General features: G+C 44.6%; 1 protein-coding gene and 1 long non-coding RNA gene across 2 annotated transcripts in view; one reads left to right on the forward strand and one right to left on the reverse strand.

Annotated features, from left to right (window-relative positions):
• LOC105506537 (kin of IRRE-like protein 3) overlaps positions 1-21,745 on the reverse strand; it is a 478,333-nt gene that overhangs the window by 125,073 nt on the left and 331,515 nt on the right. The gene's annotated exons all lie outside the window — the stretch shown is intronic.
• Positions 8,883-21,745, forward strand: part of LOC105506488 — a 25,437-nt gene continuing 12,574 nt past the window's right edge. The window contains exon 1 of the long non-coding RNA XR_001000930.1: positions 8,883-8,969. This is a non-coding gene — a long non-coding RNA (uncharacterized LOC105506488). The remainder of the gene's footprint in view (positions 8,970-21,745) is intronic.

Below are 21,745 nucleotides of genomic sequence, written 5' to 3' on the forward strand. Positions count from 1 at the left end.
TGCTACTCTGCCAGGAGCTATAGAAAGAAAAATCTCCAAACCCCAGTGCCTGTCTGCTGGGGTTTCTAGCTGGAAGTCAGAATGAGCTCCCAAGCCTTGCACGCCCATTTTAATTAACTCATCTATTCACGCATCCAACAAATATTTAATGAGTTTCTGCTAGGTAAGGAAACCCAGCCCCAGGAGGGAGACTGAGATAGATGAGGTATGTCCCTTTCCCTCTAATCAAATTCAACCCCACCCCTCTCACGAGGGTCCGAGTTATTTGAATACTTCATTTATGCATATGTTTACTCCTTTCATTCAGCAAACGTTTATCAGGCACCTTTTAGTGTAAGGTACTCTGCTGGGAGCCCAAAAGTTTACCAAGAAGATCAAATCTGTCAGCAAGTCCCTTTGGTTCTTCCTTCAAAGTAAATTTGGAATCTGGTCTTCTTGCCCCTCCAAGGCTACCCCCTGGACCAAGTCACTCAGACCCTGTGCCCGGATGGCGGCCAGATCCTCCTAATTGGTCTCGGAGCTTCCATCCTTGCCTTCTGCTGTCTAGTTTCAACAGAGCAGTCTGAGTAGCGCTTTTAAAAATCTAAGTCAGAGGGAGCCATTCCTTTGTTCGGAATGGTGCAGAGCATCCCATCTCACTGAGAGTGAAAGCCAGCACCCTCTTCGTGACTCATGTTGCCTCTGGGGTCTGATCTCGTTGTTACACTTTGACTTAATCTTCACTCTTCCTTTTGCTTGCTGAAACGGTTTGGATTTGTGTCCCCACTCAAATCTCATGTCGAATTGTAATCCCTAGTGTTGGAGGAGGGGCCTGGTGGGAGGTTATTGGATCATAGGGGTTGATTTCCCCCTTGCTGTCCTTGTGATGGTGAGTGAGTTCTCATGAGATTTGGTTGTTTGAAAGTGTGTATCACCTACTCCTTCACTCTCTTCCTCCTGCTCTGGCCATCTAATATGGGCCTACTTCCCCTTCGCCTTCTGCCACAATTGTAAGTTTTCTGAGGCCTCCCCAGATGTGCCTGCCTTCAGAACCATGAGTCAATTAAACTTCTATCCTTTTTATCCTGTCTCAGGTAGTTCTTTACAGCAATGTGAGAATGAATGAGTGTACTTGCCCTGGCCTCTTTGCTGTTCCTGAAACTCACCAGGCATGCTCCTGTCTCAGGGTCTTTGCACTTGTGCAGTTCCCTCTGCCTGGGATGTCCTGTCCTCGGGCTCTCCCCTGCTTCAAGACATTGCTCAATGGCTACCTTTTTGGGGACTGACCACCTTATTTAAAATGTGCACCCCACCCCATAGGAGTACTTTATATCCCTCTCCATGTTTTGCCTATCTGTAGAGTGCTTATCTCCATCTGATATGTTTCATTTTTATTTGTTCATTTCATGTCTCCCCCACTAAAATGTCAGCCCCATGAAGGCTTAGCTATTTGTTTTATTGACTGATGCATCAATGCCTAGCACACAGATATTTAATACTTGTTGAACATATATATGTATGTAATAAGTGCATGTAATAAATAGTACTGTCATTATCTTCAAGCAGAACATGGTGAAATAGGAGCTATATCTAAAAATAAATAATGAGCTATGTTTTAAGAAAGTTAGAAATAAATATGGTAGCTCAAAGGGTAGAAAATTCATTTTGCCTGGTTGAACGGGTGGCTAAAATCAGAGTCCTACAATTTCAGGTGTGTCATGTTGGAAAATGTATTAGTCCGTTTTCACACTGCTGATAAAGACATACTCGAGACTAGGAAGAAAAACAGATTTAATTGGACTTACAGTTCCACATGGGTGGGGAGGCCTCAGAATCATGGAGTGAGGTGAAAGGCAGTTCTCACGTGGTGGTGGCAAGAGAAAAGTGAGGAAGATGCAAAAGTGAAAACACCTGATAAAACCATCAGATCTCGTGAGACGTATTCACTATCCCTAGAACAGTATAGGGGAAACCACCCTCATGATTAAAATTATCTCCTATTGGGTTCCTCCCACAACACATGGAAATTATTGGAGTATAATTCAAGATGGGATTTGGGTGGGGACACAGCCAAACCATATCATTCTGCCCCCGGCCCCTCCGAATCTAATGTTCTCGTATTTCAAAACCAATCATGTCTTCCCCTCAGTCCCCAAATTCTTAACTCATTTCACTATTAACCCACAGTCCAAACTCTCATCTGAGACAAGACAAATCCCTTCTACCTATGAACCTGTAAAACCAAAAGCAAGCTACTTACTCCCTAGATACAATGGGGGTACAGGTATTGGGTAAATACAGCGATTCCAAATGGGAGAAATTGACCAAAACAAAGGGGTTACAGGGCCCATGCAAGTCTGAAATCCAGTGGGGCAAATTTTAAAGTGCAAAATGATCTCCTTTGACTCCAGGTCTCATATCCAGGTCACGCTGATGCAAGAGGTAAGTTCCCATGGTCTTGGGTAGCTCTATCCTTGTGGCTTTGCAGGGTACAGCAAAGCCTCCCTCCCAACTGCTTTCATAGGCTGGCATTGAGTGTCTGCAGCTTTTCCAGGTGAACGGTGCAAGCTGTTGGTGGATCTACCATTCTGGGATCTGGAGGACGATGGCTCTCTTCTCACAGCTCCACTAGGTGGTACCCTAGTAGGGACTCTGTGTGAGGGCTCTGACCCCACATTTCCCTTCTGCACTCCCCTAGCAGAGGTTCTCCATGAGGGTCCCACCCCTGCAGCAAACTTCTGCCTGGACATCCAGGAGTTTTCATACATCTTCTGAAATCTAGGTGGAGGTTCCCAAACCCCAATTCTTGACTTCTGTACACTCTCAGGCTCAACACCCCATGGAAGCTGCCAAGGCTTGGGGCTTGCACCCTATGAAGCCATGGCCTGAGCTCTACATCGGCCCCTTTCAGCCATGGCTGGAGCAGCTGGGATGCAGGGCACCAAGTCCCTAGGCCGCACACAGCACAGGGACTCTGGGCCTGCCCCATGAAACCATTTTCTCCTAAGCCTATGGCCCTGTGATAGGAAGCGCTGCTGTGAAGACCTCTGACATGCCCTAGAGACATTTCCCCATCGTCTTGGGGATTAACATGGGACTCCTCATTACTTATGCAAATTTCTGTAGCCAGCTTGAATTTTTCCTCAGAAAATGGGCTTTTCTTTTCTATTACATTGTTAGGCTGCGAATTTTCTGAACTTTTATGCTTGGCTTCCCTTATCAAACTGAATGCCTTTAACACACCCAAGTCACATCTGGAACTCTTTGCTGCTTAGAAATTTCTTCCACTAGATACCGTAGATCATCTATCTCAAGTTCAAAGTTCCACAAATCTCTAGGAGAGGGGCAAAATGCTGCCAGTCTCTTTGCTAAAACATAACGAGAGTCTCCTTTGCTTCAGTTCCAAGCAAGTTCCTTATCTCTGTCTGAGACAACCTCAGCCTGGACCTTATTGTCCATATCATTATCAGGCTTCTGGTCAAAGCCATTCAACAAGTCTCCAGGAAGTTCCAAACTTTCCCACATTTTCCTGTCATCCTCTGAGCCCTCCAACCTCTCCCTGTTACCAGGTTCCAAAGTCACTTCCACATTTTTGGGTATCTTTTTAGCAATGCCGCACTCTACTGGTACCAATTTACTGTATTAGTCTGTTTTCATGCTGCTGATAAAGACATACTCAAGACTGGGAAGAAAAAAGTTTAATTGGACTTACGGTTCCACATGACTGGGAAGGTCTCAGAATCATGGCAGGAGGTAAAAGGCACTTCTTACACAGCAGTGGTAGGAGAAAAATGAGGAAGATGCAAAAGTGAAAACCCCTGATAAAACCATCAGATCTCATGAGACATATTCACTACCATGAGAACAGTATGGGGGAAACTACCCCCATGATTCAAATTATCTCCCACTAGGTCCCTCCCACAACACATAGGAGTTGTGGGGGTACAATTCAAGATGATATGTGGGTGGGAACACAGCCAAACCATATCAGAAAAGAACTGCAATCCATGTTGAAATGAGAAAAGGCTTCCTTGCTATAGGATTTCTCAGTTAGATTAAGAAAGTCTTTTGGGAATTGGTGGGATGGTGCACAGTTTGTGTGTTTCATTGAACCTTGATAATTATTCCAACCAGGAATCCCTCTCCATCTTCCCCAAATCTCACAAACAAATTCCAGTGATAAACTCCACTCCATGTTTCAAACAGGGACTATTTTCGAGAACCATGAATGCTCTTTCCAGATGTCAGTGGACAGCATCCAGGGGGCAGAGTCAATGTAATTTCTCATGGCTGATTTTGACAAGAGATGTCAGGTTAGTCTTAGTTATCCTGGAGCCTAACTGGATCTTGGGAATAAATCTCTTATTTTGGTAGCACTTTAAAATAAGTGGCAGCAGTTCATGCATAATTACTGCTGAATTATCTAGGGGATTTATCAGGTTTGATTATAGATGCATAATGAATTTACCAATTTGTGGGTATTAGGGAGATATTAATTCCATATGAACCCTCACAATTCATTCATGTGCCATTTGTTTTCATTCTTTTTTATAATAAGCTAATTAGTTTAAATTATTTGTACTTGTACAAGGTCTTGAAACACATATAAGGAATGATTATACCAGAGAACCCAATAAATGAGAAGTTTTGGAGACAGCATTAATTGTGATGAAGGGTTCATAAAGCAGTGGATGTTCAATTTTCCCATTTGGGGTGGTAATAACAGGTCTAATCATGACACCTCCATAAAGTCGTGGGAAGTCCCTAATTAACGTTTCTGAATTCAGATATTTAAACGAAGGTAGGGTAAGTCATTATGCCAACTGGAGAATGAGGCAAAAAGGGGAGTTCATCCTTGTGCTAACCAAAGATGAAATGGTGAGGGCTCATCGATTCTGGGCTGGGAGGAAGATAGGCACTAGTATGTCTGATCCGTCTGGAGGATTTCTTTTAAAAAAACCCCAAGGTTCTGGAGGTCACCGGCAGGCTGGAATTTCAGCCTCTCAGAGTGAAGGGATGGGCTTCTTTGGGTTGGGTTCCAGCATCTGTTAACCCCCACCCCTTGTTCTTTGTGTGAAACCAGCACCCTCTGGCCAATGAGCCCAGGCTGGGCACTTTGTGGGTTGATGGATATAAACCATCTTCTTTCCTTAGGGCACAAAGAAGAACTAAGAGAGGAGAGGAAGCCTGGGCCAAGCCTGCCCAGGAAATCTGTGGTGGTAGGAACAAGAGCTACTATGCCTTGAGCCCATTCTAAATGGTAGGCAAGTGCTAGATACTTTGCTCACACATTTCATCCTTGTAACAGCCCTATGGTGTAGACAATATCATTATCTCCACTTCACAGGTTGGGGGACTGTGGACAAGAGGTCAGACCATTTGCCAAAGTCCCCCACTCAGTCTATGGGTAGCAGGACTCGGTTCCTGGAGGATGTCTGATTCTAAAACCTGGTCCTTGATCTCTGTGCTCCCTGACCTTCTGTAATCCCCACTGTCTCCCAAACATCAACGATGTCATTATAACCCCATCACCTACTCTTATCCATACCACTCCAAAGAGATACTCTTTTTTGAAATCTGAATCTCAGATTTTCACTTTCCAGGCAATTCACGAGGACAGAGGCCTTTCAACTTTCCTCTCTGAGATCTTCCTCCATGAACCAATGACAAAAGGACCAGCCACCTCACTGTTACCCCGTTGCCAGTAGAAAAATCCCTACAAGGATTAATGCAAGAGGAAGTTCTGCTTTGGGTGAGACATCAGTTTAATTTATATTTGATTAAAAAAGTCATTCATTCATGCATTCAGCAGCCGGTATTTGTTAAATGTCTCCTACACTCTTAATTGGGTTTTGTTGGGTTGTGGGGGTGGGGGAGGGGAAAAAGAGAGCAGGTATAATAAAGCTTATGCCAGACACCTTGTTTATAATTTTCTTGTGAGGAATATATGTACACACCTGAAAAGTTAAGTAAACAAGAGAATAATGGAATAACTAGGCAAGCGAGAGAGGCAGACAGTGCGCTGTCTACAGAGTCCAACAGAGGAGGTGGTACTGGGGCCCGCGGTGGCCGAGGATGATGGCTTTGCAGAGGCAGAGGAATGACTGACCTGCTCAGTGAAGGATGGGCAGGGTTGGGGTGGCAGAAGAGGCACCAGCTGGACCTGCCCAGGAAACCAAGCCCCTGTGCTGCCTCAGTCTGTAGGTAGGCGTTTGACCTTGAGGGGAATCACACTCTAGCACCTCACTGTCTTTGCTGTAAGATGAAGACAATGATACCTCATGGGGTTGTCATGAAATTCAAATCGGGGAATAGATATGAAATGGTTCTGAAAGATGTAAAGAGCAATATAAACGCCAGATATGGAATGAGAAAAAAGTAACACCGGAAGTGGCATTTTGCAAACTCCAATCTCCCAGGACCACATGTGGAGGAGCTCTTTTCAAGGTCACACGGACACTTTGACCCGACTCTCTCCTGGCAGCATTCAATGTGACATGCCAGGGCAAAGAGAAATGGGAGGGGCTGCATGAAACGTGGCAAGGCCGAGGCCAAGCCCCCAGGTTCACGGACATTCCATAAAAAGTGCATGGTGGAACCTGAGAAGGAAGAGAAGGGCAGGGATGCCTCTGACATTTTTTTTGTCTCTGGTGCTATCAAACAGAAAATGTCACCTTTGTTCCTCTGTAGCCATTTTTAGTTGCACAAAAAGGGGGAATTGAAAAATAGACCTTGTAGCTGCCTCCATGAGACTCAGGGGAAGGTGATACCACTTCTGCCTAGAGGGTGATCCCCGAGCCCAGCACATATCTCACCCTCAGTCACAGCAAGGCCACAGCCTTTGATTCTAGAATCTGATGCCCTTGAATAGCTCTATCGTGGGCTTCCAGTTTCAAGGGGCTTCTGGACACATGAATTTCTACTTTGAGAATCAGTTTGGCTGTGTTTTGATGTCTGCATTCAGCTTCACAAGGCTGGTGAGCGAGGGCTCGTGGTTGGGACACCTGACAAGTGGCAGGGAAGACCTCTACTGGGGACACTGATTTTATTGTTAAAAGTTGCTAAAGGATGAGCAACTTAGCAGCTAGGACTTTTACCACTTCAGTGATAGAATATAAAGTCAACCCTGAGAAGATGGATCTAGGGTACCTAAACTGAAAGTTTTTTTTTTTTTTTTTTCCCCACAGCATATTGCAATGCAACAGTGAAACGAATTTTAAATGGGCAGCTTCTCCTTTTTTCCTACCTCCAGGCATCTGCCTCTGAAATATTGAAGGTAGAGGGAGATAGGATTGGCCTTTCTGGGAAGACCTCTAAGAAAGTGGTTTCCATTGAGAGGAAACTACAGGTAACAGTTAAAGAGGAAGAGCATGTGTAATGTAGGAAGCTCTTTTGCTTCAGATAGATGTCCTTTCCTCACCCGAGAGCACAGTAACCCTAAAGCTATGTCCTGCATCTGTCTGGAGGGATTGTCTAGCCTGGCCCACATCCTGAGCCCTCGTCACCTGGGCAACCACACAGCCGACATTGTGAGAGGTCTGAGCCCCTCATACTCTTGAAGGTCGATGGATATTGCATATCTTTTTCTACACTGCTTCAATGCTTTTCAACCGTTTTTTTTTTTTTTTTTTTACAACTTTGAGTGTTTTAAGGATTTGCTTCTTTAAAGGCTTTGCTTCCCTCTGAATATTATGACTAGCCTATTGGGTCAGAGGCCAGGAGTCTGCAGAGGACGATTCATTCACCCCAGAGGCAGGTCCTTGCTTTTATCCTGGCCTCAACATGATAGCTCAAACTGCCAGATTTTACGTAGGAGGAAGGAAGACACCGAAGGATGTTCCTAGCTGGCACAGGCTGTACTGAACACAGGTCTCACCCCACCGTGGGCAGGTGGTGGTGGAGTACCTCTGTCTGTCTCTGTGTTGGTGGCTGTGATTTGGCAGCTCTGCCGAAGATTTGTGAGATGGAGAAGAAAGTGCAGGGTTGGGGTACGGGGAAAGGGATAAGAAAGAAGATTAGTCACTTGAGTCAGGATAATTTTTCCTGATGTCAAAGCCTCACCCAGGAGAGCTCTCGCTGTTGCCTGCTTTTATCTGGAAAACAATGTGAGCAGTATCTCTCAAAATTAGGTCAGGGCTTGCAGAGGCAGGGGCTTGCCAAGGTGCTAACTGCCTGAATCCTCGGTGGGTTTACACAGCTCTCTGCTCTGACAAATGCCTTCTTTGTCTTCCTGAAAAGCCTGCCTCTTTTCTCCTTCACCCCTTCACTCCCCCCACAAACAACTGAATTTGGAAGGTTAAAAATCACTTCACTTGTCAAGTTGAAAGCTCTCCCTCCCCCATCATGTTGTTTCTCTTCCTGCCCAGGGAAGGCAGCTACTATGTGTCATCCTGGGGACCGGAATCACTTTGCAAAGAGCGCAGATCTGCAGTTTTCACAATCGCAGTTGTCATCTTCGGAGCAGCGTGTGCCTGTCCACCCTGGGAGAGCCTTATGAAGGGTGTGTCTCAAGCATTTCAGGGGGCTGCAGAACTAGGGGGACAGTCCTGGTGGCTTGGTCTCCTTAGGCTTGTCTTGGCTTAGGTTTCTGTGACAACAGCATGATAAAAATTCTGTCCACTGTACCAAAGCAGGAGAAGCAATAGCAGGATAACAGGGCAGCAACAGTCAGTTCTTGTTTGGCTTTCCAGGACAACGTGGCTTTCTCTTATTTTTTGTTCCTGACACTGTTTGCACTGACTAAGATATCATGATGATGAAACACTGTTGAATCTAAAAGATGGGTAGGGCCTCAGAAGGGGTGAGAGGAGGCCTTAGAAGCTAATTATAATCCTCTAGAAGTGTGTGGAAATGGGAACCTGAGCCAGGAAAGTCCTGTGGATTCACTAGATTCTGGGACTGTACCTTATCTATGCTGTGCAAAGGAATAAGAAACCAGAGCTGTCTTGGGAACCAGCAACATCAGATGTTCCCAGGAGCAATGTTTGCAGGTGAGTGAGGTCAGGGAGGGCTACAGAGTTAGGACTCTGAAGTCAGAAAGATGCCTGTTGTTCTGCTATTCATATCTGTCAGATATCAGGCTGGTTTCTTAACCACAACCTCCATAATTCAGTTTCTCCATTTGCAAAATCATTAAATAAGATAATATATTGAAAACTCTTAGCACCCAATATGTCTTCAAAATTATGATAATTGTTTTGTATGTTTTGGCAAGAAAATACAATAATAATGTTATTGGAGTCTCTGGAAAACCGAGGTTTCCAAACCTTTCACCTTAAGTAGATTTTTATAAAATGAGACTTTACATGGAATCTCAACACAGAAAATTGGCATAAATGGGGGACAAGGCAGCAGGTGACAGTGGTTGCAGGCTCCTGGGCACTGCCTGCTCAGCCCCTGCACTGATTGTCTTACCCACAGGGGCAGTTTAAATCTTCATGCTTTTACCACCTTAGACTGAGTAAGAAGATGAATTTGCACAGATTTCTCCCGGCATAATTTCTCCATATCTTTAGCACCGTTTGGTGATGACTTTTAAGCTTTTACATCGTGTACTGATAACCTATCTCTTATGAAAATAAATGAAACTGGCTGGGTGTGGTGGCTCAAGCCTGTGGTCCCAGCATTTTGGGAGGCCAAGGTGTGTGCGTCGCTTGGGGCCGGGAGTTCCAGACCAGCCTGGCCGTCGTGGTGGGACCCTGTCTCTACTAGGAATACAGGGGTTGGCTGGGCATGGTGGTGTGCGCTTGTGGTCCCAGCTGCCTGGGAGGCTGAGGCATGAGAGTTGCTTGAACCCAGGAGGCTAGGGTTGTGGTGAACCAAGATCATGCCACTGCACTCCATCCAGCCTGGGCAATGGAGCAAGACTGTGTCTCAAAAAAAAAAAAAAAAGAAAGAAAAGAAAAAAAAATTTTTCAGAAAAACAAACAAACAAAAAAAAACGAGAAAAAATAAAAGGAACCTTGATTTTCTCTCACACTGTATTATGTTTAATTTTCATTTGTTTATTCCATAAACATGACAGACTTTTGAACTTTGTATTACCTGCATATTTTATAATGGATCATGCATAATTTCTCAGGAGGATAAAATGAGAATTCTAAATTTAAAAAAAATAAATCTTCATGGAATCTCAAGGCTCTGAGGGGCCTAGTAAGGCAATTGCTGGTTTAAAATATTAGAGAAATAGTGGGCCAGTTCCAAAAAGGTGGAGCCCTGATGACATCCAGCCAGTTAACACATTTTAGTAACCAAGCAAACCAACCCAGAAAGGCATGGATCAGGAGAAACCTCCATATGTGGCAGGGCACAGGTCTGAGAGATGAGTGCGGAGGAACTGAAGTCAAAGTGGGATATGCTCTTTAGAAAAGAAGGGCAGTGTCATTCCTCTTCTCACCCAGAGTGCGGCTGGGACGCGTGGGAACCCAGGGCCTGTAGATGGGTTGGGGGTGAGGTGGAGTAGGGAGATGGAGACAATGACATAGAGACTGTCTGTCCCCAGCCCAAAGAGGAATGAGACTCAGTTGGCATTTCTGCACATGGGCTGGGTGGACCTGTGCAACTCTGATTGTGTCCATGTAGAAACCTGTGCTGTGCTCAGTCGCTGCAATGCTTTTGTAGTTCTGTGACTTTTTCCCCTTTTGCCTGCCCTTAGTTTTCAGAGAAATTCCAATCAGGCTTTACTACTATCTACTGGAAGAGACAAGAAGGTAATTTGACCAGATCAAGACCATCCAGGCCGGCAGAGTACAATTCATGACCAGTCCACAGAGCTCTTCTCCCGGATCCCACTAGTTTCACACAGAAGATGGCGTTGCCAAAGCCTGGGGCTTACCCCATCCCTTTGTGTCTGTCACAGCTCTCCCATTTCTGGAGGAGTCGAGTTAGCCCCCTCCTTCTCCTTTGAATCTCTTCTCTTTAAGACTCGCAGCTTCAACACCCAAATGCTGCCATGTTTGTAGTGGTAATGCATGGAATAACAAGTAGTTATTGTCATACAAGAAGAATAAGGAAGCTTTTGATGATCTCAAATAATGTGGATATCTAGATCATTTTTGCATGTCAGTGAGTATATCCAGCTTTGAGGAGAAGGTTATTTTTATACCTTTCAAGACTTGGTATACTTAATTATCTAGGGAAACTGATAACCCCAACTTCCTAAGCCACTCCTAAAGAAAAAGCACAGATGCAGTGACTGTGCTAAATGCAGTGACTGAAGGCTTTCTGGCCTCCTTATACTTCATCTCAGGGCTGGAGGTGACTCAGATATACCTTGCTATTTTCACGATCCATTGGTGTCTCAGTAATGAATGTTCACTGCTGCAGTGCCCTCATTTAGCCTAGTAACCTCAGTAAGGTAATATTTGATTTGTGCTAAGTATCTGATTAAACAACATAAAGTATTTAACCTATTGATCTTTTATATTTTGCCAGCCCTACATTGCTGGATATACTTTAATTACTGATGCGGAGAACTTTCCTGAATGGGATTTGCCTCTCGTTAAGACCTTCTCTTTGTCTTTAAGGTGCCATGTCAACAGCTTCTCCTTCTTGTTGCCTCTAGGCTTTTCTTCCACCCACTAGACCCTGCTTGATTCTGCAAGACTGACATTTGGTTAATCTACTGAAAGTAGAGTCCTTTATGTAACCATGAATCTTACGGCTTATTTTAGAAAGTCAATGACCACATGAACAATCAGACTTGTTACTTTGTCCACCCTGATCTTTGGAGCATGGGAAGTTGTCCAAAGTGACAACCCCATTTTAGGCAGTTGGTCACAGCTGTTGGATGGACCTAACCCTTCTATCTCACAAGGAGAAGAGGCCAGTGGGCATCCATCAAGAGAAATCACAGGAAACCATTTAGACTGGTCAATTGATTAGCTAATTGCTCTAGTCTGAACCACTTCTTAGGAAACTACAGAAAATCATACATTTTTCCTCTTGCCTGAAAGGATAGAGTCATGAATATTAATAATAATTAGCTGCTTTACATGCTGTCTTTTCTTCAAGAATCTCAGACATGGTGAGTTTATTTATTTTTTCTCTTATTTTAAAACTAGAGCTACAAAGGCTGAGAGAGCTTCTCCACTGGCCCTCCCAAAACGAGAGTGATACCTCATAGGCTTAAGAGAATTCAATGAGAAAATTCACGTGGAACACTTACCATAATGCCACTGAGTAAGCACCAAAAAAATAGGAGTTATACTATTAGTTATTATTAGTTGTATCTTCTAAGAAGCCTGTGACTTGTGGGTTGCCCATGAATTTCTGAATAGAGTCAGGCTGGGAGGAAGGCACACTGGTCCAAGTGTCTAGTTACTTTGCCCAGCCCACCTGGTAAAGACTGTCCCACCCTGTGTGCCAACATCCTTTGGTCTGTACTGGCCCATCACATGTAGGTCTTGGACAAAAAAGAGTGGTTTGTGGAGGATTAAAGGCCATGAAAAGGCAAACGTTCAAACGTTCACCTTCACTCAAGATGCTGCCCGAAGTCAGATCAGAAGCAGAGTCTCAATGGCTCTCTAAACAGCTTCTCAAAGGATGCCTTCCACGGGCTGATGTGCTTGACAACAATGCAAATTCAAGGAACATGTCCCAGCCAACTGAACTGGAATTTCTATGAGTACAGCCTAGGAATTTGCAATTAAATCAAGCTCGTGGGTGATTCTTATGTTCAATGAAGTTTGAGAAGCATACTACTAAGTGGTGCCTTTAAAGGCAACTCAAAAACTTGCAGAAAACATCTAAAGAAGGCTGGAGGTGGCCTGGTGCTTACTGTGTAAGAGCATCTGACAAGCTTCACCCTGTAGGTGGCATTCTGGTCTTGAAAACCATGATAAAAATTTGGGGTTGCTACTAAGCAGGGACAACTGCACAGCCTGTAGAGTGGCTTGGAGACCTACCGATAGCCCTGCTAGGATCTGGGGCAGAGAGTGGGCACCAGCCAACGCCAGGGTATGTGAAGGGCAAAGTGGGCCCTTTGGGGTAAGAGAACTGTGAGGCCAGTGGTGCCCATAGGACTATTGAAATAGAGCTCCATGACCTTCTCCATTGCCTCTGCAAATTCCCCGGGGAGCACTTTTACTCCATTCTGGCTTCCCTGTCACTTGGGATGCAGTTGGGATGCTTACTTTCACTTCCAAAGGATGACACCTCAGAGAATGCAAACTCTAATACACATAAGACACAGACAATCCATGGAAAACACGATACTGCTGAGACATATGCACATGTGCACACTGATGTGCATTGCATCATTGCATTTGTTCCAAAGCCAGTAAAAATGATTTTCAGATAATCTGCTATTTTGGATCGTCTGCACTGCTGCTTGCTTCCATTAGCATGGCTAATTGAGAACTGACTGTGTGTCTTGGACTGTTTCCAGGAAGGGAACCCATTGCCTGTAAAATACAGGCTCCCTGAGAGAGCCAAGTAAATGGCTGGAAATGTCAGGTTGAATGCCCATTGGAGGAGCAAACTTTTAAGGACGACCTGACCATTCTCAGGCCAGAGAAGCAATCTTGTTCAGCATGTCACATTGATTGCCAAGTCAGTAAACCATAAAACTGTCCCACAGCTAGAGCATGCACTGACTCTGAGAAAGATGAGGCTTGGTTAGTAAAGGATGAAGCCATTCCAAGACCAATAAAAGATGCAATATGGTTTTCCCTGGGCTGTATATTAACACCATCCTAGAAGCTATAGGGGATAGAGGCTTGGCAAACAACTGCGTTTTGCTTTGACTTTTGCAAAGTGAGGATGAGATAGAGGCCAATGGGGAGATCATCTGAGGCCAGATGAAAGGCTTGGAAAGAGTAAGTCTTTACAGAAACCTAGTCTCTAAAGAAACCACTGATGTTTATGTGTCTTGGCCAGTGTCTTCCGTCATATAACATCTTGGTGAAATACCCCGAATATATCTTAAAACCAAAACATATGAAGAAAAAAGGAAAATAGAAAGCACAATATTGTAACTGCCTTCTGGGTAACCATGTTTTGGATAGTGTCATTTTTCTTATCACATAAGCTCCCAGATGGCACAGACACTGTCTCTCACGAAAAATAGCAACTAGCAGAGGGTCATGCCTTGTGTGAGTTTCTGATGCGTATTGTTTGGTTGTGTGTTGCTTATCACAAAGAGAACAGATACTATTGTCAGACAATCTCACCAGCTGTGTTTTGCCAGAAGAATGAGAGAAGTCCCCTACAACTTTCACAATTCTGTGTTCTGTCCCAAATAATGATGAGAGATGAATCACCTGAGCTGAAGGATGATTGAAGAAGGAGGCACATGGCTCAAGAAGGTCAGAAAGCCTGTGTCTAGGGTTAATCTGTGCTCATGGAGTCCTTTCTATGTGTCGCTAATAGCTAGAGGGTCTGCTGATTTCATTTGTGCCCAGTCAACTCCCTGGGCCCACCCCTAATCAAAACCAGAGGACATAAACTGTGAAGATTTCCAGGATGGGTTTCTGAGGACGGCTGTCTATAGCTTCAGATATGGCACTAGACACAGTGGTGCTCATGATTGGCTGCACGTTAGAATCACCTGGGGGAGCTAGAAAACTATGGATACCCAGACTCCAGCCCCAAATATTCTGACTTAATTGGTCGGGGGTGGGTCCCCAGTATGAAAAATTTTAAAAATCACCTAGGAGATTTTACTTGCAAGCAGGGTTGAGACAGTCTGAGCTGACGCCTCTTTAGTGGTATGAGGGAAAACAGGAGGCTCTGACTCAGTTCACAAAGTTGAAGATCAAACCCAGCCTTTGAAACAGCATTGTTCCTCTTTACATCATGCCAGGAAATAAATGACTGTGGGAGATGGAGTGTAGGTAAAAAGGAAAGAAGGGAAAGGAGAAAAAAGGAGAGAGCCAAAATGCCCATTGAGAGGAGAGGAATAAGATTGATTTTCCCCTAATAGTTTTTATTCAACCAGGGTCTGAAATATGCTCAGTCTACCTCATGAAAAGTGTGTCACCCAGGGCACAGTGGTGTTTCTATCACCAGTCACAGAGGAGTCAGGCAACTGCTGAACTGCAGCATTAGGGACCCATAAAAGGAAAAACGCATTGCTATGACTAACAGCCCATTACCATAACAATTGTAAATGACTTTAGGGAGTCTGCCCATTGACCATCGAAGAAACCAGAAAATGGGGCCAGGCGTCTTGGAAAGCACTAGAGGCTTATGAAAGCTGTGCACTGGGAATCTTAGTGTCTTAGTTCCTTTGTGCAGCTGTCACAGAGTGCCTGAGAGTGGGTAACTTATAAATAACAGAAATTTATTTCCTACAGTTCTAGAGGCTGGGAAGTGCAAGATCCAACACTGGCATCTGTTCTGGTGAGAGCCTTCTTGCTGTATCCTCATATGCAGCAGGTGGAAGGCAAGCTAGAATAAGTTAGCCAAACACTGCATGAGGCCCCTTGCATAAGGGCATTAATCCCATTAATAAGGAAGGAGGTCTTATAGCCTAATCACCTCTTAGAGCCCCACCTCTCAATACTGTCATATTGGCAACACCTGAATTTTGGAGGCAATTAGGTTTCAACATGAATTTTGGAGGAGTCAAAAACATTCAAATCCTAGCAGTTGGAGATAGCAAAGCACATTGTGTGATGTGACAAGAAAGTCACATGGGGACAGAAAAAGAAGAAGAGACCCAGTGGGTCACCCCCAACTTCAAATGGGCTCTCAGCATTAGCTTTCTAGAGTGTAGGATTTTATTTTTTCCAAAGTCCTTTCTTTCTTTTTTCTTTGCTCCATCTCTCTACTTCTTACTCATGTATTTCTACTCAGAACTGGAGCCAGGAATCCATACTCCCTGTCCACTGTCCCTTCTGGCAGAAATACTCTGGAAAAGCAGATGTCAGTAATACTGCCCAGTCTTGGCAAGGGAAGAACCAGCAAGAAGAGTGCAGGGCATCTCCACACATTGGATTGATGAGCATGGGGCGTGTGGAGTGTCAGAGGCAGGAGGGGGATGTGGGGGAAGTTTTGATATCGTGTCTGGCTTATTTATTTATTTATTTATTTATTTTTATGAGACGGAGTCTCGCTCAGTTGCCCAGGCTGGAGTGCGGTGTGGGGTAAGTTTTGATATCGTGTCTGGCTTATTTATTTATTTATTTATTTATTTTTATGAGACGGAGTCTCGCTCAGTTGCCCAGGCTGGAGTGCGGTGACACGATCTTGGCTCACTGCAACCTCCGCCTTCCGGGGTCAAGTGATTCTCCTGCCTCAGCCTCCTGAGTAGCTGGGACTACAGGCGCCTGCCACCATACCTGGCTAATTCTTTGTATATTTATTAGAGATGGGGTTTCACTGTATTAGCCAGAAAGGTCTTGGTGTTCTGACCTCAAGATCCGCTTGCCTCGGCCTCCCAAAGTGCTGGGATTACAATGTCTGGTTTTAACAAGACAAAGTTTTTGACAGTTTATCTCCTACAATTCCTGGTTTTCTCTAAGGTGGTGCTGGTTTCTACTATATAGGGAGAGGGATCCACTTGTCATAATTAAAACATCTCATGGAAGTGTATGCTTCTGTGCTCTCCTGGAAAATGTACAAATAGCTGGGGATGGCAGGTTCCCAGGGAAGCGGCACATGACACGTCAGGGGAGTCTAGCAAGGGGGAGGCACAGTCCCTAGGCCCTTAGATTTGTAGCCTCTGAACCCGTTGCATCCTGGAGTGAGTTACAGATTTCATCTGAGCGACAAAAGGAGAGTGAGAGACTTGGAGGCTCCCTTTGGAGCTCTCTGGCAATTCATGATCACTGAGCAAGAAAGACAGGGAACGAGGAATTAATTTTCACTGAAGTGCCACAGGGCCTGCTCTGACTATAAGCATGGGAGAGCTGCCCCAGTCCTGTAAAGCCCTAGAGTTGGGCTAGCAGGGGAAAGCACAAGGTCTGGAGATTGGAAGGAATTTTCCTGAGAGTGTGTGTGTCTGTACTTTTGAGCCTGTGGCCCTGGCACAAGGGAAATTAACCAGACTCTGCATGTTGTGGGAATTCTGCATGGCAACCTAATAGAGGCTTAGTTTTTCATTAAAATTTCCATTAATACTGGAGCTGTTTAGAGCAAGTTGAGTGGGAATATCCATAATGCACCTCCCATCCTCTATTACCATTCTGAGGATCAGAGTGAGGTTTCAGGCTTTTGCTGGGGCCATTAGCATTTTTTTTAAACCATCATTATGATCATCATCCCAGCACCTATTATGTAGAGCAGGCAAAGTACAAAGAGGATCACACAGAACCTATCCTTGTCCTACATGACAGGCAGGGCAAGAGTAAGAGAGGAGGTACGCAGGGGCAGAGAATGAAGTCTGGTGAGACCTCACGGACATGGACTTTCCAGTATTGAGAAGCACCTCCCTCCTCCCACCTGCCTACTTTAAATGAAACAGCTGTCGTACTGGGCTAGAGCAATCTCAGGCGCAGGGAAGGCATGGGTTTTCTGTTGGAACTGGGGATACTGAAAGGGATGAAGAAGTTCAGGCCTCACCTCTTGGGATCATTTCTATAGCAGAGCTGCCTAGAGGATCACCATTGTTACCAGCTCCGACATGCCCTTCCTGCATGCCAAAGCCAGTTCTCTCTTGGAGATGGCCACTGTTGTTCTCTGGGCTGTGGGACATGTAGGAAACTGGGGTCCTTGTTTCAGGGTCCTGGGAGGCTGGTTCAATGACATCTCATAGAGACACTTTCCTCTCTATCCCTGGCTGCAGCCTCATGGCACTACTTCCTCATCTATGAACTTCTTGTGCCCTTAGACAAGGGTGCGCTCCTGCCTCACCCACAGGTAGCTGGAGTTCATTCTACAGTGTCCAGAGTGAAAGCCACCAACCTGTCCCCTCCAGGCAGAATGAACTGTGCTCTTACTCTGCACCCTTCCACATATTATTCATAACATGAAAATTATTTTGGAGTGCGTTCTTTCGCTTCTCACAATGAGCAGACACTCTACTTTATCCAGCTTGTATCCTCTATGCTAAGTGCAGGGCAGATCACATGGTAGTTCCTTATAAATTTTAAAAAAATTGTTGTAGATTTCCTTCCACCTGCCTGAGGTGAGGCTCAACACTGTTACTGATAAAACAGTCTATATGTAGAAAAACAGAGCCCATTAAAAAGAAAACCCAAACACAGCTAATAGTCTGGGAATGGTATCTGCAGGATGATGCAGTTGACACATTCTGTTTGTGCCACACATGTGTTTTGTCACTGAGACTGCCAGCTCTGAGGGGAAAAATTCTACTATAAGAATATTTAAACTAAGATTGAGTACTGTGGCTCTTTGCCAGGTATGTGTTTCAGGAGGCATTTCAATGAGAACATGCTGTCATAGTCTGAATGTTTGTGTTTCTCCAAAATTCATGTGTCGAAATCCTCACCCCCAAAGTGATACTATTAGGAAGTGGGGCCTTCGGGAGGTGATTAGGGCATGAGGGTGGAACCCTCATGAATGAAATTAGTGCCCTTGTAAAAGAGGCCCCAGAGAGCTGCCCTCTTCCACCATGTGAGGACAGAGAAAGAAGGTGCCGTCTACGAACCAGGAGGCGGGTCCGGCCCAGACATCAGATCTGCCAGCACCTTGATCTTTGACTTCTCCACCTCCAGAATGGTGAGAAATACATTTCTGTTGTTCGGTCTAAGATTGTTTGTTACTACAGCCCAAGTGGACTGAGGCACATGCTGCAGCCCCATTGGTGAAGAGCATAGATTTTGGAAACATGCTATGTGGCCTTGAGGTCTGCCTGCAACACTTAACTGTGTGACCTCGGGAAGGTTTCTTAATCTCTATGTGCATTCATTTTTCACTTATAAAATGGGAATCATAATAGACCCATCACCTTGTGCCATTGTGAGGATGACATGAGGTAAAAATATATACAAAGCTTAGAGTAATTTATGCTTACACCGTGTCAGTCTAAAGTGTTGTTGCTATTACCGAATCAGAATGCCTAGAACTACGATCTGGACCTTTTTATTCTGAAGGCGCTGCTCGGAGATTCTGATTTGCACCCATGGTTCAGAACCACTTGCCTACTGGACTGTCTGTATCATAGAAGTTGAGGAACCATTAAGCATCACTAAGTATGTACAGCAGGATCTTGGTTCAGCAGGAAGAGTGTGGATTCTTGGAATGCAATTCTCATGTGGCAAGTTATTTCAGGTTTTCTTGTCATCCTCCTCCTTGTATCTATAATGGACAGCCTTGGGTTTTACCTCTTGTCCAGGCACCAGTTCCTCTTTCTGCAGGGATGTGAGTGAGCAAGGAAGTGCTTAAGCACCAGGGAAAGGAGAGAAAGAAAAAGTGGGGGTAATCCACCAACTGTCTAACCAGTTCCTGAAAAATAGAGGGCCAACTACCATTAGAGCTCTTAGAGGATTGCTGAGCCTTCTAAGAGTTTACCAAGAAGGGACAAATCTAATGATAAGAAAGTTACAGCCAAGTTTATTGTACAATAAGCCATTTCCTTCACACAGAAACAATGAAGAAACATTTTTTCTCACTTACATGGCGCAAGGAAAACAATATCAGTGATTTGTGCTGCCTGGTTGTCGTCTCTTTACCAACTTATCTTATTTTCTTACTGCATGATATGAACACGTAGGGTTAAACACAGCTCTCTTTTTCTCTCTGGTGAGGTTTTTGCTTTTCCCATTTTTATTTGTGTTGACTAGGAGGTCTTTCATCAGAAGAATAAAAGACCATACTTTTGAGGAGCCAGTCCCTGAGTTTCTGTGTTGATCAATCAGCATTGCTGGTACAGGTACATTCATTTTGGGTCTGGGATGGATACAGGTTTGTTGAAAGGTCCCTGGGGAAGGAGAGGGCTTAGCCAACAGTCTCAGGGTCTGCATTTCCTAGTCCTACAAGATTCAGATCCCTGATGTGGAGCCAAGGAAAGGCTTGAGTGACTAGGGAGCTTTTTGAACAAGGCACTTTAATTTGCTAAGAACTCTACATCATTTTATACAATTTATTTCAGGGAGAGATATCACTTTAGGTTAAAAAAAACAAAGGAAAAAAGCTCCAGACTACTCCATGATGGAGGACAAAGCATCTCAGTAAATAACTTTGAAAGTCAAGAGTTACAGGAAATAAAAAAAGCAAACAATCAGAGAATGTGCCACTAATGAATTCAATCGCAGCCAAAGTCCATTTCCATTCCCTTGAACTCTACACAATTTCTAGTTGCAAATATCTTTCAGAAGTACTGTACACACACAGTTGGATATTGAGTTGCTTGACAAACATTTCTGATCAAAACTACTTGCCTAGAAATGGCTGCTGGAACAACAATAATGTGAGTTTAAAATGAGCTGGGCTGTTTGCACATAGGTGTAGTCTAAGAGTTTAATGGAGTTTTGCAGAAGGGAATTGCCTAGAAAATAGTGGGTTTTTAAGGATGAACTTTTGACTCCCAACACGAGATGAAGGGAAGATCGGGGGAGATTAGGGAGAGAAGGGCTGTCTCTTCTGTTTTCTCTGGGGCACCATGGCTATACTAACTTCTACTTTGCTGTGATGGACTCAGCAATCAATTTATTCTACAATCTGTTCCCAGGCACACTCTCAACTCACGTCGGTTTAGTTGAATGGTCACCCTACCTGGATTCTGAGACTCTTCTTGGGGTCTCATCCGGGATATTTACAGCTTCCATTTTTGAGAAGTGTGTTCTTAAATTAGTGTGTAGGGGCACTAATTTAAGAACTAAAAAGGCCAGTGACATCTAGGGAAATGTCTTCACTTTGGGCAGGAGTGGGATGACCCTCTGAATGCTGCACAAAAGGCCATGGATCTGGCTGATCTGAGGAGGCTGGTGTTTTCTGATCTTGGGACAAAGCAGTTAAAATCCTGGAGCTCTTGCACCCTGGAGAAAAATCCTGTAGCTTCTTTCTCCGGGCCAAGAGCAAGGCTGTTTGGTCACACTCTTTATAGTGATTCACAGCTGGGAATCTTCTGTCTCTGAACAATTGCAGCACCTCATAAGGGGTTGATAGCTGAGCCCCTGTGTCTTAGTCAGTTTGGGCTATAACAAAACACCATAAACTGAGTGGTTTATAAACAACAGTAATTTATTTCTTATAGTTCTAGAGGCTGAAAGATCAAGATTAAGGTGATGGCAGATTTGGTGACTGGTGAGGGTTGGCTTCTTCATAGGCAGAGCCTTCTCTCTGTGTCCTCACATCATGGAAGGGACAAGGGGCCTTTCTTGGACATCTTTCATAAAGGCACTAATCCCATTCATGAACTCCGTTTTCATGACCTAATCACCTCCCAAAGGCCCCACCTCTTAATACCGTGGCCTTGGAGGTGAGAATTTTAGCATGTGAATTTGGGGGAATATAACCATTCAGAATAAAACACCCTGGCTATAGAAGAGAGGTAGCTTTTCCTCTCCCCAGACGGCTTCCCTTTCCCCACAGTCCAATTGGCTGTCTAAGCTTAGAGAGCCGCCCCTAGGGAAGAGGAGCACTGTCAACTGCACCCGGAATGATGGCCTTTCCTCCTGTTCTTCCTCATTAGTTTCTTCCCGCTTCTATAGGATGACAGAGAGGCCCCCCTCTCAGTTTTCATTGTGGCTGGGAGCCAGTGGATAGCATGCCATTTGCTGTCTCAAATCTATAAAGAGCTGTTGGCAGCTCTTCCTTCCTTCCTTCCTTCCTTCCTTTCTTTCTTTCTTTCTTTCTTTTTCTTTCTTCCTTCCTTCCTTCCTTCTTTCTTTTCTCTTTTCTTTTCCCTCCCTTCCTCCCT

This window comes from Colobus angolensis, unplaced genomic scaffold (genome assembly GCF_000951035.1).
Source record: "Colobus angolensis palliatus isolate OR3802 unplaced genomic scaffold, Cang.pa_1.0 Scaffold137, whole genome shotgun sequence".
Classification (NCBI taxonomy): domain Eukaryota; kingdom Metazoa; phylum Chordata; class Mammalia; order Primates; family Cercopithecidae; genus Colobus; species Colobus angolensis.